Here is an 18,511-nt window from a genome sequence, read left to right on the forward strand (position 1 = left end):
GTAGACAACGGTATGGGTGAGAAGAGGCAGACCAAAATCGTTCTTCGGTATATGACAATCGTACCAAGACTTCAACGTCTTTTCATGGTCGAAGAGACAGCCAGACAGATGACATGGCACAAATTGGGCAAAAGAACCGAACTAGATGCGGATGGGAATAAGATGATGGTACACACATCGGATGGGGAAGCGTGGAAACATTTCGATGGATTGCATCAGGATAAAGCGGCAGATCCAAGGAATCCTCGAGTCTGCGCCGCCACGGATGGTTTTAATCCCTTCGGCATGACGGCAACCCAATACAGTTGTTGACCTGTATTTGTCATTCCACTGAATCTCCCCCCCCGGGCAGATTATGCAAAGAAAGAACATATTTCTGACGTTGATAATTCCAGGGCCCAATTATCCGGGGAAGAATATGAATGTGTACCTGCAACCGCTTAAGGATGAATTGGAAGAAGCTTGGGGAAATGGGGTCAAGACATACGATGCCGCTAGAAAAGAAAACTTCAAAATGCATGTGTGGTACATGTACTCTATGCATGACTTGCCAGCGTATGCGCTATTCTCTGGATGGTGTGTGCATGGAAGGTTCCCGTGCCCCCAATGCAAGGCAGCTCTTCAGTTTCATTGGTTGAAGGAGGGTCGGAAGTATTCTTGCTTTGACTTGCATAGACAGTTCCTGGATCCTGACCATCAGTTCAGAAAAGACAAGAAGAACTTTACCAAAGGTAAAGTTGTCAAAAACTTGGCACCACATGCGTTCACAGGCCAACAGATCCTGGATCAGTTAAACGCCCTCGAGCCTGATCCAGAGCGTCTAGGTTATTTCAAGGGGTATAATTCAAAACATGCCTGGACTCACAAGCCATGCTTCTGGGATCTGCCTTACTTCAAAGACCTCCTTCTTCCACACAATATCGACATGATGCACACTGAAAAGAATATCGGAGAGGCTATTTTTGGTACATTGTTCGACATAGATGGGAAGACAAAGGATAATATTAAGGCTAGAGTCGATCAAGAGACACTATGTCATAGACCGTTACAAAACATGCGAGAAGGCAAAGGAAAGCAGAAGTGGTCGAAGCCAAAGGCCTGGTTCAATCTTGGAAGGCCAGCTATGAGGGAAATTATCTTGTGGGTCAAAATGCACTTGATGTTCCCCGATGGGTATGCAGCAAATATAAAGTGGGGAGCGAGTCTTGAAAAATTAAAAATCTTTGGTCTCAAGAGTCATGATTGGCACATATGGCTAGAGCGGGTAATGCCGGTGATGTTACGTGGCTTTATTCCTGAGGATGAGTGGCTAGTACTGGTGGAGCTGAGCTATTTCTTCCGTGTTCTTTGTGCGACAGAATTGTCGCCTGGCGTGGTAGAAGACATGGAGGAGTTTGCACCGGAGTTGTTGTGCAAGTTAGAGAAGATCTTTCCACCGGGCTTCTTTAATCCAATGCAGCATTTGATTTTACATCTACCGACCGAGGCAAGATCGGGTGGGCCCATGCAAAATCGTTGGTGCTTTGCAACTGAGAGGATGCAGAAGACCCTTCGAGCTAAATGTAAAAATAAGCGTAGAATTGAAGCATCGATGGCTGAGGCATTCATTACTGAGGAGGTGGCAAACTTTGTGACAGCACACTGCGAAGCCAAAAATCATCATTTGCATAATTCGAAGCCTCGGCACAATGATGGAGACCCTAAAAAAGGTGGGTCCAACCTCAGCCTATTCAAAGGGAAGCTCGCACCAGCCGGTGCTTCGAAACCAATAATGTTGGATATCGAAGAATGGCGGAACATTTCGTTGTATATCTTCAACAACCTAACAGAAGTGCGTCCGTACATCGAGTGAGTTCTCGGCACATTTTCCCGTAACTTCTAATTCATTTGAACTGCTCTTATTCCCGGATATTTCAAACAGCCGTTACGTCGTCAAATTCTAGGATGGAGCGGTGATCGAAAATGATTCCGTCGAAGAGTATGAGCTTCTGTCAAAGACAGGAGGCGGCTATCCCGGTTTCATCTCTTGGTTCAAACAAATGGTAATTATCAATAATGGACCATTTCATTCTTGGTCTAACTTGCGGCTAATGCAACAACCGTTTCGTATTAAACTTGTAGGCTAATTCAGAGTCTATGGACGCCGAATTGAGACAAGTCGCTAATGGTTTTGACTATAAGGTCCGTTCATTTGAGAAATACAACATCAACGGGTATCTCTTTCGTACCTTTGGCAAAGAGGTATCTATGCCCGACCGGAAATCTACAAATTGTGGTGTCTCTGCTATCGGCGAAGGTGTTATCGAGTATTATGGAAGAGTTGAAGCAATTTATGAACTTCAATTCTATGGTGAAAACCCACCGAATGTCGTAGTCTTCAAATGTTATTAGTTCCAGCCGAAGGAGACTAGAAGGACTCATGAACATATAGGACTAGTCGAAATCAATCCAAACACCCATTTAGATGTTCCCGATGTCTATATTACGGCTCAACACGCGACCCAAGTTTTCTACCTACCGTGGGCATGCCAAACGGATAAGAATCTGGAAGGTTGGTATGTTGTTTATGAAGTGCCGCCACATGTCAGACCACCTCTCCCAAATGAACAGGATTATGAACCTCACATTAACCCAGACACATATGATGGAGAATTCTTCCAAGAAACACGTCTTTCCAACAAACGTTTCAAGAACCGCCGTGCTTCATCCAAGAACATGGAAGTAGACAGCGACAATGAATCCGACTCCAGCCCTGAGCCGGAACCAGAAGACCTGGAACTCGTAGAGGTTACTGATGCGGATGACCTGTCAATGCTTCAACGATTAAAGGAAGGCATTTCACAACTTCACGCCGTTGAACCCGATGAGCACGTCATTCATGAAGACATGCGTGATAGTGATGATGATGATGCATTTATTGATGCTGATTATTAGTTTGCAAGATTCACAACTTAAATTATATATATTTTAATCTTTATTATTCATGTACATATTATTATTCATGTCAGTCATTCAATTTTTTTATGTTGTACTAATTTCTTTTAATCTTTATCATGGCAGGTGTTGAAAGATGGTGGGCGCGGGTCCAGATCGCTCGACGGGTTCTTCCCAGGCGCCCCGCACGAGGGGTGGTACTTCCATTCCACCCCTATCTCTCCATAGAGCCTTGGCAGACAGTCTTTCGACACCAGCCGTGGGTTCTTCTTCGTCGGCGGCATTGCCCGCTGGGAGAGGTGCTGGTCGGATAGGGAAGAAGGGGAAGGGTACAGGGAGAGGTGGTGGCCGCGGAAGATCCAGGAGGACTGTTGAGCCGTCCTCGCCACCACCACCGGCTCATTCACCCGAGCATAGGACTAGTATGGTCGACCCGTTTGCGGAGGAGGCTACGGGGACTCCGGTCCAGGAGCCTGCTGTTCACGGGCATTCGTCCCATGAGACTCCGGTCCAGGAGCAGCCTCGGGTCGAGGTGCACTCGGCCCAGGAGCAGCCGGAGGAGACTACGGTTCCGGAGGCTTCACCCGACGTGGAGAGGTCCGGATGGGAGCCTTGGCCGGATCGTACCGAGTTGCCGGATTGGACCGAGGGTCCGGGTGGCTCAGGGGGCGGGGATGGCGGGGATGAGCTTACAGATAGCGAGGGCGATGTGCAGGTGGACGGGGCCCCGACTACCGTGTACAAGCGTGGTAGTACACGTCTCCCGGTCTCCCCGGCTACCCGCGAGCAGAGGCCGGTGATTAAACCTGAAGGAGATAGGTAAGTACATTTACCCTTTTTTTAGCTTTTGCCTTCAAGTTTGTTCAAATATCTAATGCGCTGACCTTATCATACTGCAGGGGATGGGTACACCCTCTTGGAGTCAATAGGCCGAACTCCGTCCTTGGTGTGCTTTGCCGGACAAATTTCCCGGGGTTTGTCACGTTGCCTGGTGAGGGTCAGGTTCCTACACTAGGATTTACCTGGGAGCACTACCAGGCTGCGCAGGCCCCGCCGGAGGAGATTATAGATGGTGTCTTGTGCCACACGAGGGCCGAGATGGTGATCAGGAGCTTTTGGGTAAATTATCCTTTTACATAATCTAAAATTAACAATATAGCTAATTATGGTACTAATCGGTGTTTTCACGTTTGATTGCAGACCTTCTATAGGTGTGAGGATGGATATGAGGAGGCGGCGGCCAGGGTTCTCGAGGTCGAGTGTAGGCGGTTACTACAGAACTTGCGCCACGAGGCTCGGCCACAGGCTATTCGAGATTACTACGCCACGCGTGGTATTAAGAAGGAGAAGAAGAATTGCCGTGGAAAGTTTCTGAAGAAGGAGCAATACATGAAGGTAATTACCTATTCTTAAGTCCTTCTACGTAGTTTTCTTGATTTCATTCATAGGAGTAGCGCTGAAAATTCTTTCTAATAACTTACAGGTGCCCCCGAGATGGTGTGCGGATAAGATGGATTGTTGGGAGGCGTTGGTTGATGAGTGGTGCACAGGCAGCTGGCGAGCCGTCCACGATAATGCGAAGGATCGGCGTAGCCAAATGGTTGGTGTGCCACACCATTAAGGCAGCGCCAACTTACTTCAGTTTGGACGAAACTGGGTATGTGATTTGCTTCATGATTCATGCAATTCATTCTTATGCTAATATTTTGTTCCTCTCTTTTAGGCGCATCACAATAAGACTGAGATGCCACACTTGTACGACCTTTATGGCATGGCCCATACTGCCTCGTACAAGAAGGCGAAGGCATTCTCTGAGTCTGACCTGGATGATCCCAGTAACTTCACCAACATATCATCCCACCAGAAGCTCGTGGCATACAGGGACGCGGGGAAGGCTACGAAAGGGGATGACTTCAACCCTAGCCAGGAACCTTTGGATCCAGAGCTGGTGATGATATCTGGTGGCGGGAGGCCCCATGGCTCGATAGCCATTGGAGATGGGATAATACGTTGTCCACTCACTCTTCCGGAGATCAAGGCGCGCCAGTCGAGCAACTGTCCTGAGATAACGCGTCGTCCACGGCCAGTCGAACTTGCCATCGAGGTTAGTTGTACGGACTAAGAACACTTTCATCCATTTCATTATGTGTGTCACCATAGATCATTACTGTGGTAACGAGGAATGGTTTTTCAGGCTGCTCTTCAGAAAGAGAGAGCGGCAAACCAGGCTGCTCTTGAGAAAGAGAGATTGGCAAGCCAGGCTGCTCTTCAGGCTGCTCTTGATGAGAGGGACCAGAGCACGACACGATTGCTTGAGGAGGAGAGGGCCCGGAATGAGGCGGGTCAACGGGCCCTGTACGAGCTTTCTGTGGTATGTTTTTTTCACATTAGCCAAATCATGTGTGTAATGTCTGTTTCAATACTAACTAATTCGACCCACTCTTCAGGGTCTGTGCGAGAAGAGCGGTCAAGTCCCTCCGCCGATGCCCGTCTTCTCTTCGATTGGCACGGTGAGTTTCATTATAAACTAGTATTAATAATTGAGTGTCATCATGCTAACTGAGACATTGCAAAATATCTTTTCTGCAGAATAACTCCCGAGCGGCATCGCACGACCCTTCTCCAGGGCAACCGTCTCCAAACGAAGCCGGCGCGAGCAACCGTGGTGTTTCTCCTCCTTGATGACCACTACGGTAAGTTTCTCCTCCAAACTTAGCTTGTTTTCCTCTAAAATGAGATAATTAGCCAATTTAGCTCCAAGAAGACATAATTAGGTAATTTAGCTCAAAAAAGACATAATTAGGTAATTTAGCTCAAAAAAGACATAAAGAGGAGGAGGAGGAGGAGGAGGAGGCCAAGGCCAATTTGGCGTCCCAGCCGCCAGAATGTCATCGTGAGGGCGTCGAAGTCCCACACGATGGGCCCGAGGGTCCGGAGAAAGTCCACACCGAGGATGAAGTCGAAACAGCCGAGGTCGATGCCGGCACAGCTAATGGAAAAGTGTTCGCCCCCGATGGTGATGGGAACGTCGCGGGCGAGTCCATGACACTGGAGGCGGTCACCGTTGGCCACCGTGATCCGAAGGCGCTCCCCGCCCATGGTCGGAATAGCTAGACGACGCATGGTTGCCTCGGGCAGGAAGTTATGAGTGGAGCCCGTATCCAGCAGGGCGACCAGCTGCTCGCCATGGATCATCACGGGCAGCAACATGGTCCGCTCATGGCGGATGCCGGCGAGGGCGTGGAGAGAGACGACGCAGGCCGTCGCCGTAGAATCTGCGGCCGGGTCTGGTGCGTCGTTCGTCTCGTCCGCCTCGGTGTAGTCGACCGTCTCCAAGTAGAAGAGGCGGGGGCAGACATGTGTCAGCGTGTAGGGCTCATCGCAGTTAAAGCAGAGACCCTGACGTCGACGCTCCTGCTGCTCGGCCGGGGACAACCTGCGGAAGGTCCGTGTGGCGGCCGGAGGTGCGGCCGTTGCGGCTGGCGGAGGCCGGCCCAGTGCTGGAAGGGTCGGCACGGGTCGACTGAGCTGGCGGCCGCCCCGTCCGGGCGGTTGCTGCAGTGCGTGGGCCCGCTGCTCGAAGGCCCGGGCGTAGTACATGGCGGACTGAAGGTCGGGGGGTTCCCGGAGCTCGACATCCACGGGAATATGGTCCGGTAGGCCACCCACAAAGATCTCAGCGCGCTGAGACACGGATATGCCTGGCGCGTGGCATGCCAGGGCTTGGAATCGGTCGGCGTAGTCCTGGACCGTTTAGGTAAACGGTAAGCGGCCGAGGGCTGCCAGTCGGCTGCCACGGATGGGGGGGCCAAACCGGAGAAGGCAGAGCTCGCGAAAGCGGTCCCACGGTGGCATGCCGCCCTCGTCCTGCTCGAGGGCGTAGTACCAAGTCTGGGCAGTACCACGGAGATGATAGGACGCGAGCCAGGTGCGATCCGACGCGAGCGTCCGCTGCCCCCGAATGAACTGCTCGCACTGGTTGAGCCAGTTGTGGGGGTCTTCCGCGCCGTCGTAAGTAGTGAAGTTCAGCTTAGCGAACCGAGGAGATGTCGGCCCGCCGTGTCGGGGAGCCGCGGATGTCGGTGGCCTCGCGTATGCCGGGTCGGGAAACTCCGGGCCGTAGGGCGCCGAGCTGGAGGACCGCTCGAACAGCAGAGAGGGCGCCGGGTGTTCCGGTGCCGGGGTATAGATCGGACCCGAAGATGATCCGGCTGCCCACGCGGGAATTGGAAATGGCGATGACGGGAACTGCACTTGGTGCAGGGGCCGACCGGTGGTTCGGGGCGCTAGAGGTGCTGCTGTCGATGGCGGCGGCGGCTGCTGGTGCGGCGCCGGAGCCTGCGCCGTGGTGGCCGGTAGCGACTGGTGGGGCAGCCCCCCCAGCGGCGCGGTGGTGCCCGGCCACACCGGCCAGGGAGTGCCCGCGGCGTGGTAGTGCTGCAGCAGTAGCTGTGGCGGCGGCGGCGGCGCCCCTCCGTGGAGTGGCTGGAAGGCCGGGGTGGCCCACAGCAGCGACGGCGGCCCGTAGGTAGTGGGGGCGACGCTCGGCGGCGGGGGTTGGGTCCCAGCGAGGTAGAGGCTGATGCCTCGGACCGCTTGGACAAGCTCCCGCAGGTTGCCCGATATCGCCTCGGGCTAGAGTATGGGGAGCGGCTCCTCCGCGGTGATGATTGGCACTGGCGAGGGAGCGGTCCCGGACGTGAGCGGCAGCGGCGGCGGGGCGGTGGTGGTGTTGAGCAGCCGCGGTGCTGGAGGGAGCGACATGATCAGCCTGGAATCTCTGGATACCAAATTGGTAGGACTAGGGTTCCTACCGGGCCTCCGACGTAGGTTGTAAGGGTAGGGAGGAGGGGAGCGAGGGCTGGAGCGGACGCGCCGGTGAGATGGCGCCGTCGCGGCTAGGGTTAGGTGCGGCGGAGGCTAGGGTTCCGGCTCCTTGGAGAGCCGGGCAACAGAAGATAATATCTTTATTGCTTGATCTCAATTGATGTCTTACAACTAGTATTTATAACTCGAGCCTAAGATAACTTTCCTAAAGTAATTTACCTAAGATAACTTGCGGGCCAAGCCGCTAATATTAACGCCCAATGGGCCTACGCCGGCCATAGGCCAAGCCGGTCATAACAGAGGAGGAGGAGGAGGAGGAGGAGGAGGATAAGGCCAAGGACCTTCTATCCTTCTCCTCCTCCTCCTTCTTCTTCTTGATTTCTTCTTCTTCTCCTCCTCCTCCTCCTCTTTCTTCTCCTCTTTCATATTATCCTTGCTTTAGTTAACCCAACAATGACATAATTAGCCCATTTAGCTCCAAAATACCATAATAAGCTCAAAATGGCATAAGAACCTTGGTTAGCTCATGAATATTATATACTTAGCTTGTTTTTCTCTAAAATGACATAATTAGCCCATTTAGCTCAAAAAAAGACATAATTAGGTAATTTAGCTCCAACAAGAGGAGAAGAGGAGAAGAAATAGGCAAAATGAAAAGAAAGAAGAAGAAGAGATGAAGAAGAAGAGTAGAAGAAGGAGGAGGAGGAGGAGGAGAAGGCCAAGGACCTTCTATCCTTCTCCTCCTCCTCCTCCTTCTTCTTGATTTCTTCTTCTTCTCCTCCTCCTCCTCTTTCTTCTCCTCTTTCATATTATCCTTGCTTTAATTAACCCAACAATGACATAATTAGCCCATTTAGCTCCAAAATACCATAGTAAGCTCAAAATGGCATAAGAACCTTGGTTAGCTCATGAATATTATATACTTAGCTTGTTTTCCTCTAAAATGACATAATTGGAATATTTAGCTCAAAAAAGACGTAATTAGGTAATTTAGCTCCAACAAGAGGAGAAGAGGAGAAGAAATAGGCAAAATGAAAATAAAGAAGAAGAAGAGATGAAGAAGAAGAGAAGGAGGAGGAGGAGGAGGAGGAGGAGGAGGAGAAGGCCAATGACCTTCTATCCTTCTCCTCCTCCTCCTCCTTCTTCTTGATTTCTTCTTCTTCTCCTCCTCCTCCTCTTTCTTCTCCTCTTTCATATTATCCTTGCTTTAATTAACCCAACAATGACATAATTAGCCCATTTAGCTCCAAAATACCATAATAAGGTCAAAATGGCATAAGAACCTTGGTTAGCTCATGAATATTATATACTTAGCTTGTTTTCCTCTAAAATGACATAATTAGCCCATTTAGCTCAAAAAAGACATAATTAGGTAATTTATCTCCAACAAGAGGAGAAGAGGAGAAGAAATAGGCAAAATGAAAAGAAAGAAGAAGAAGAGATGAAGAAGAAGAGAAGAAGGAGGAGGAGGAGGAGGAGAAGGCCAAGGACCTTCTATCCTTCTCCTCCTCCTCCTTCTCCTCCTTCTTCTTGATTTCTTCTTCTCCTCCTCCTCCTCTTTCTTCTCCTCATTCATATTATCCTTGCTTTAATTAACCCAACAATGACATAATTAGCCCATTTAGCTCCAAAATACCATAATAAGCTCAAAATGGCTTAAGAACCTTGGTTAGCTCATGAATATTATATACTTAGCTTGTTTTCCTCTAAAATGACATAATTGGAATATTTAGCTCAAAAAGAAGGAGAAGGAAGAAGAAGAAGAAGAAGAAGAAGAGAAGAAGAATAGAAGGAGAAGGAGAAGAATAAGGAGGAGGAGGAGAAGAAGAAGAAGGAGGAGGAGAAGAAGAGAAGAAGAAGGAGAAGGAGGAGAAGAAGAAGGAGAAGGAGAAGGAGAAGGAGCCCTCCTTCTTCTCCTTCTTCTCCTCCTTCTTCTCCTTCTTCTTCTCTTCTTTTTTCTTCTTCTCCTCCTCCTTCTCCTTCTCCTTCCCCTTCCCCTCCTCCTCCTCCTCCTTCTTGTTTTTCTTCTCCTTGTTCTCTTATTGCTTCTTCTCTTTCTTCTTCAATTTAGCTTATTTGTCATATATATGTTGTTGTTCTTCTTCTACTTACTTTATTATTCCCATTTTGCAGATTGGATGTACTACATGCATGGAAGCTGGCGTTGGAGTGCTTTAGTTTCCGTTTTTATTTGAGTTGATGAACAATGTGTTGGTTCTTTGTATGTGTTGATGAACAATATATGTGCAACTATATGTATGTATATATGGATGAAACTTCGTATGTGTTGGTTCTTTTGATATATGGGATGTACGTTGATGAACAAATGGCATTGATGAGCTTTATATGTATATCATATATGTGTTGTGATCTACTTATGATATATGTGCTCTGAATTATATGTATATGTGATGTGAAATAGAAAAAATAAATAAAAATGGGACAATATAGGATCTTTGCCGTCTGCCAGCTGATGGCAAAGGCCTTTGCCGTCTGCCAGCAGACGGCAAAGGTGCCACGTGGCGCCCAGCTGTGCAACCTGGGCAGTAGCAGCTGGCCGTATAGTCTCTTTGTCGTCTGCCTGCTGGGTGGGCAGATGGCAAAGAAGAGGGCACAGAGGAGGGGGCAGAAGACAAAAGTGGAGAGAGGGGGGAGGGGAGGACACGGCAGACGGCAAAGATAGTCAAGGGGGCAGACGGCAAAGATGAAGGGGGGAGGGGAGGAGAAGGCGGACGGCAAAGCTTGACCGGGAGGCAGATGACAAAGATTGCCGAGGAGGCATACGGCAAAGGCTCCGTTAACCCCTAACGGAGGCAACGCCTCTCGGCTGCCGTCCCAAACTCTTTGCCGACTGCTCCTCAGGAAAGCTGACGTCAAAGAGCTTTGCCGTCCGCTTTAGGGGGGCGGACGGCAAAGAAGGTCCTATGCCGTCGTAGGCTGACGCACAAAATTTGCCGGCCGTGACAATCTTTGCCGTCTGTGATACTGTCTTTGCCGTCCGGGTATTTGTCTTTGCCGTCTGTGATGGCAGACGGCAAAGAAGGTGATTCCTGTAGTGTATGATTCTTGCAATGGGAGAAGTGCTTGGTTTTGGGTTCATACCATGCGGTGACCTTTCCAGGGACAGAAGGGGCAGCAAGGCACGCATCGTGTTGTTGCCATCAAGGGTAACAAGATGGGCTTTCATCATAGATTTGAGATTGTCCATCTACATCATGTCATCTTGCTTAAGGCGTTACTCTGTTCTTATGAACTCAATACACTAGATGCATGCTGGATAGCGGTCAACATGTGGAGTAATAGTAGTAGATGTAGAAAGTATCGGTCTACTTGTTTTGGACGTGATGCCTATAGATATGATCATTGCCATAGATAACGTCATGACTTTGTGCGGTTCTATCAATTGCTCGACAGTAATTCGTTCACCCAACGTCCACTTGCTTTCATGAGAGAAGCCACTAGTGAACACTACGGCCCCCGGGTCTATTCACAATTATCATCTCAGCTTTCACTTTTACTTTGCTTTGTTTACTTTTTTCTTTCAGTTCTCACTTTGCAAACAATCTATAAGGGATTGACAACCCCTTCATAGCGTTGGGTCCAAGCTCTTTGTGTTTGTGCAGGTACTTGTGACTTGACGCGATCCTCCTACTGGATTGATACCTTGGTTCTCAAACTGAGGGAAATACTTACCGCTGCAGTGCTATATCACCCTTTCCTCTTCAAGGGAACACCAACGCAAGGCTCCAAGACCTCGGGGTATCCTTTGCATATTTGCCAAGGAAATCCCTATAGGCATAGCCAGCAGAAGGATTTTTGGCGCCGTTGCCGGGGAAGGTCTTTTGTTGCCGTAGCAGAAGGATTTCTGGCGCCGTTGCCCGGGAGAGATCAATTCAAGATCTATCCAAGTAAGTGTCACAAACTCATCTCTTGCATTTACCTTTTTTGCCAGTTGCCTCTCATTTTCCTCTCCCCCACTTCACTTTTGCCGTTTTGATTTGCCTTTTGCCGTTTTCCTTTGCCAGTTTTCTTGCTTGCTTGTGTTCCTGTTTGTTTGTTGAAGTCATCATGGCTGAAAACACCAAACTTTGTGACTTCTCGAATACTAATTATAATGATTTTATTAGTACTCCGATTGCTCCCGCCACTAGTGCGGAATCATATGAAATCAACGCTGCCTTGCTGAATCTTGTTATGAAAGAGCAATTTTCTGGCCTTCCTAGTGAAGATGTCGCATCCCATCTCAATACTTCCATTGAACTTTGCGATATGCAAAAGAAGAAAGATGTGGGTAATGATGTTGCTAAATTGAAGCCTTTTCCGTTCTCTTTGCGAGATCGTGCAAAAACTTGGTTTTCTTCTTTGCCTAAAAATAGTATCAATTCTTGGAATAAGTGCAAAGATGCTTACATATCCAAGTATTTTCCACCGGCTAAGATTATCTCTCTCCGTAACGATATCATGAATTTCAAGCAACTTGATCATGAACACGTTGCACAATCTTGGGAGAGGATGAAGTTAATGATTAGAAATTGTCCCGCTCATGGCTTGAGTTTGTGGATGATTATACAAATCTTTTACGCTGGTTTGAATTTTGCTTCTCGCAATATCTTGGACTCCGCCTCAGGTGGAACTTTCATGGAAATCACGTTAGGAGAAGCTACAAAACTCCTAGACAATATCATGACCAACTACTCTCAGTGGCACATTGAAAGGTCACCTGCTAGCAAAAAGGTACACGCTATAGAAGAAATTAACTCGCTTAGTGCTAAGATGAACGAGTTGATGAATTTGGTTGCTAGTAGAAATGCTCCTTTAGATCCTAATGACATGCCACTATCTTCCTTGATTGAGAGTAGCAACGCTAGTTTGGACATTAATTTTGTTGGTAGGAACAATTTTGGCAACAACAATGCTTTTAGAGGAAACTTTGTTCCTAGGCCTTTTCCTAGTAACTCCTCTAACAATTATGGCAATTCCTACAACAACACTTATGGAAATCACAACAAATTACCCTCTCATTTGGAGAGTAATATAAAAGAGTTCATCAACTCTCAAAAGATTTTCAATGCATCCATAGAGGAAAAACTACTCAAAATAGATGATTTGGCTAAGAGCGTTGATAGGATGTCTTGTGATATTGATGCTTTCAAAGTTAGATGTGCTCCTCCCAAGGTTAACTTGGATGAAAATTTAAAAGCTATGCGTGTCTCCATGAATGAGAAAAAAGAAAGAACCGCCCAAATTCGCACTAGGCATGAATGGTTTAAAAGGGTGCGTTCTAGTGATGCAAATCACGAAGATCTTAAAGTGCTTGGTGTGACTCCTCTTGATTCTTTGTTTTCGCGTGTCAAACCTATTGATGAAGGGGCTGGATATGAATCCACTTTGGTTGAAAAACGCCCCAATGATTCGGAGTCCACCTATCTTGATGATAAAGGTGTGGAGAGTGGAGTTGAAGAAATCAAAATATTGGGTAGTAATGAAACTCCCACTTTGGATTTCAAGGAATTCAATTATGATAGTTGCTCCTTGTTTGAATGCATTTCTTTGATGCAATCCATCGCAAACTCTCCACATGCTTATAGCCAAAGCAAAGCCTTTACCGCACATATCGTAGATGCTATGATGAAATCTCTTGAAGATAAACTCGAATTAGAAGTCTCTATACCTAGAGAACTTCATGATGAGTGGGAACCTACTATCGAAATCAAAATCAAAAACGAATGCAATATTTTATGTGATTTGGGTGCTAGTGTTTCCGCGATTCCAAAGTCTTTATGTGATGTTCTTGGTTTTCATGAGATTGAAGAGTGTTCTCTTAATTTGCATCTTGCGGATTCTACTGTCAAGAAACCCATGGGAAGGATCAATGATGTTCTTATTGTTGCAAATAAGAACTATGTACCCATGGATTTCATTGTACTTGACATAGATTGCAATCCTTCATGTCCCATTATTCTTGGTAGACCTTTCCTAAGGACTATTGGTGCTATCATCGATATGAAGGAAGGGAATATTAGATTTCAATTTCCTCTAAAGAAGGGCATGGAGCATTTTCCTAGAAAGAAAATAAGATTGCCTTATAAATCTATGATGAGGGCTACTTATGGTTTGAGCACCAAAGATGACTATACGTGATTCCATCACCTTATGCCTAGCTAAGGGCGTTAAACAATAGCGCTTGTTGGGATGCAACCCAACAAATCTATCCATTTCTTTTTGTTTTGTGTTTTCCACACTTTCATAATTCTGTTATGACTGTGTTATTTGTGTTTCTTTTGCGTTTGTGCCAAGTAAAACCGTTAAGATTAGTCTTGGGGGTGATCGTTTGATCATGCCGGAAAAGACATAAACTTTCTGCTCACGAGAATAATTTTCATTTTTTTCTGTAAGAGCTTTTGAGTTGATTCGTTTTGCTGCAGATTGCTATGCAAATTCTTCAGACTGTCGTAAGTTTTCAGAATTTTTGAAGTACTAGAAATATACGAAGTATACAGATTGCTACAGACTGGTCTGCTGTTAACAGATTCTGTTTTTGTTGAGTTGGTTTCTTATTTTGATGAAACTATGGATAGTATCGGGGGTATTAGCCATGGAAGATTGAAAATACAGTAATCCAACATCAACATAAGTAGAATTTAAGTTTGCTACAGTACCTAAGGAAGTGGTGGTTTGCTTTCTTATACTAATGTTATCACGAGTTTCTGTTTAAGTTTCGTGTTGTGAAGTTTTCAAGTTTTGGGTGAAGTTCTTATGGACAAAGAGATAAAGAGTGGCAAGAGCTCAAGCTTGGGGATGCCCAAGGCACCCCAAGTTGATTCAAGGATGCCGAAAAATCCTAAACTTGGGGATGCCCCGGGAACGCATCCCCTCTTTCGTCTTCAATCCATCGGTAACGTTACTTGGGGCTATATTTTTATTCACCACATGTTATGTGTTTTGCTTGGAGTGTCTTGTATCGTAGGAGTCTTTTATTTTTTTGTGTCACAATCTTCCTTGCTTCACACCTAGAGAGAGAGACATGCACTCACCGTGATTTTGTCGAGCTTCACTTATATCCTTTGGTTAGGCAATTCAGCTCACATGTGTTTCACTTATATCTTTTGAGCTAGTTGATTTTGCTCTATGTGCTTTACTTCTATCTTTTAGAGCACGGAAGTGCGTGGTGTGGTAGTTGGCTTATGCTATGAAAGTATTCTCAAAAGGGGTAGTTATCCAAAGGGATATGAAAACTTCCACCTTCATGTGCATTGAGTAGTTAGAGAAGTTTGATTCATCTCAATTAGTTTTGAGTTGTGGTTGTGGTCATATTGATGTTATACTAGTAAGGTGTTGTGGATCTAGAATTACTTGTTTTGAAGTTAGTGATTCACGTAGCATGCACGTATGGTGAACCGCAATGTGATGAAGTCTGAGCATGATTAGTTTATTGATTGTCATCCTTTGTGTGGCGGTCGGGATCGCGCGATGGTTTATACCTACCAACCCTTCACCTAGGAGTATGCGTTGAATGCTTTGTTTCGATTACTACTAACACTTTTGCAACAAGTATATGAGTTCTTCATGACTAATGTTGAGTCCATGGTTTAGATGCACTTTCACCTTCCACCACCACTATCTTCTTTAGTGCCGTGCAACTTTCGCCGATGCATAAAACCCACCATTAGCCTCCCTCAAAACAACCACCATACCTACCTATTATGGCTTGTTCAAAGCCATTCCGAGATATATTGCCATGCAACTACCACCATGACATGTGCCACCACTTCTACATTGCCATTGCATGATCATAAGATAGCTAGCAGGATGTTTCCATTGATGTCTATGCCATGCTAGATCATTGTCACGGTACACTACCGAAGGCATTCCATATAGAGTCATCATTGCTCTAAGTTTTGAGTTGTAAGTGTGATGATCATCATTGATGGAGCATTGTCCCATGTGAGGAAATAAAAGAGGCCATCGAAGCCCATTTACAAAAAGAGGCCAAAGATGCCCACCAAAATAAAATAAAATAAAAAAGAGAGGCCAAAGAGCCCACCAAAAAAATGAGAGAAAAAGAGAGAAGGGACAATGCTACTATCTTTCCACACTTGTGCTTATTAAGCACCATGATCTTCATGATTGAGAGTCTCTCGTTTTGTCACCACCATATAGCTAGTGGGAAATTTTCATTATATAACTTGGCTTATATATTCCAATGATGGGCTTCCTCAAAATTGCCTTAGGTCTTCGTGAGCAAGTAAGTTGGATGCACACCCACTAGTTTTCTTTAAGAGCTTTCACATACTCTTAGCTCTAGTGCATCATTTGTATGGCAATCCCTACTCATTCATGTTGATATCTATTGATGAGCATCTCCATAGCTCGTTGATATGCCTTGTCAATGTGACCATCTTCTCCTTGTTTGCCTTGCAACCTCCACCACACTCCATTCCACTTATAGTGCTAAAACCATGGCTCACGCTCATGTATTGCGTGAGAGTTGAAAAAGTTTGAGAAAGTAAAGGTGTGAAAACAATTGCTTGGCCAATATCGAGGTTGTGCATGATTTAAATTCGTTGTGCAAGGATGATAGAGCATAGCCAGACTATATGATTTTGTAGGGATAACTTTCTTTTGGCCTTGTTATTTTGAAAGTTCATGATTACCTTGCTAGTTTGCTTGAAGTATTATTGTCTCCACGTCAATAGCAAACTATTGTTTTGAATCTAATGGATCTGAACATTCATGTCACATAAGAGGAGTTACAAAGGAAATCTATGCCAGGTAGCATGAAAGCATCAAAAATTCATTCTTTATCACTTCCCTACTCGAGGAAGAGCATGAGTTAAGCTTGGGGATGCTTGATACATCTCAAACTAATTTTTGATGGTTTCATGCTGTTATCTTGTCAACTTTGGATGTTCTATATACCTATTTTATCTTTTTTGGGCCTAACTAATTAATTCAGTACCAAGTGCCAGTTCCTGTTTTTTCTGTGTTTTTGACTCTTTTCAGATCTGATTTTGGAATGGAGTCCAAACGGAATAAAATCCCTGAAATGATTTTTTCCATAACAGAAGAAGATCGGGGGACTTGAGGGCCAAGGCAGGAGGCCCACAGGGAGCCCACAAGCCCTGTCGCCGCGGCCAGGGGGGCCCGCAACCACCAGGCTTGTGACCTCCCTAGAGCTCCCCTGCCCTAGATCTTTGTCCTATATATTCCCTAAAATCCTAGAAAAAATCAGGGCGTCCACGAATCCACTTTTCCGCCGCTGCAAGCTTCCGTTTCCGCGAGATCTCATCTGGAGACCCTTCCTGTTGCCCTGCCGGAGGGGACTTCGGAGCTAGAGGGCTTCTACATCAACATCATTGCCTCTCCAATGACTCGTGAGTAGTCTACTTCAAACCTATGGGTCCATAGTTAGTAGTTAGATGGCTTCTTCTCTCTCTTGGATCTTCAATACAAAGTTCTCCATGATCTTCATGGAGATCTATCCGATGAAATCCTCTTTGGCGGTGTGTTTGTCGAGATCCGATGAATTGTTGATTTGTGATCATATTATCTATGAATTATATTTGAGTCTTCGTTGATTTCTTATATGCATGATTTGATATCCTTGTAAGTCTCTCGGAGTCTTGGGTTTTGTTTGGCCAACTAGGTCTATGATTCTTGCAATGGGAGTAGTGCTTGGTTTTGGGTTCATACCGTGAGGTGACCTTTCCGAGTGACAAAAGGGGCAGCAAGGCACACATCGTGTTGTTGCCATCAAGGGTAATAAGATGGGCTTTCATCATAGATTTGAGATTGTCCATCTACATCATGTCATCTTGCTTAAGGCGTTACTCTGATCTTATGAACTCAATACACTAGATGCATGCTGGATAGCGGTCGACGTGTGGAGTAATAGTAGTAGCTGCAGAAAGTATCGGTCTACTTGTTTTGGACGTGATGCCTATAGATATGATCATTGCCATAGATAATGTCATGACTTTGCGCGGTTCTATCAATTGCTCGACAGTAATTCGTTCACCCACCGTCTACTTGCTTTCATGAGAGAAGCCACTAGTGAACACTACGACCCCCGGGTCTATTCACAATTGTCATCTCAGCTTTCACTTTTACTTTGCTTTGTTTACTTTTTGCTTTCAGTTGTCACTTTGCAAACAATCTATAAGGGATTGACAACCCCTTCATAGCGTTGGGTGCAAGATCTTTGTGTTTGTGCAGGTACTTGTGACTTGACGCGATCCTCCTACTGGATTGATACCTTGGTTCTCAAACTGAGGGAAATACTTACCGCCGCAGTGCTACATCACCCTTTCCTCTTCAAGGGAACACCAACGCAAGGCTCCAAGGGCTCGGGGGAATCCTTTGCATATTTGCCAACGAAATCCCTATAGGCGTAGCCAGCAGCAGGAACCAAAACACATCTAGACTATTGGGTGGTTTTCGGAGCTAACATGGTTTCCTAATACTTCAACAATAGGTCGAGGTAATAAAGTACCTCATCACAATGATTAGTGTGCTTTGTCTGGCCAAAAACACATTAGAAATAAGAGGAAGGAATTTCCAATTCCATCAGATTATTTATAAACCTTACAAAACGCGGATAGCATAACGGCTGTACGAGCATGAAATATGAGGCAATCTGCCCGAAAACGGTCAACATAACAATTCAATTCTTATGAAGACACTGATCCAGGAAGACAACAACTTTTCTATAAGTCTCCAGCATAGTAACTCGTCATCCTAATGAATAGGC

The sequence above is a fragment of the Hordeum vulgare genome, chromosome 3H, assembly GCF_904849725.1.
Source record: "Hordeum vulgare subsp. vulgare chromosome 3H, MorexV3_pseudomolecules_assembly, whole genome shotgun sequence".
Lineage (NCBI taxonomy): Eukaryota > Viridiplantae > Streptophyta > Magnoliopsida > Poales > Poaceae > Hordeum > Hordeum vulgare.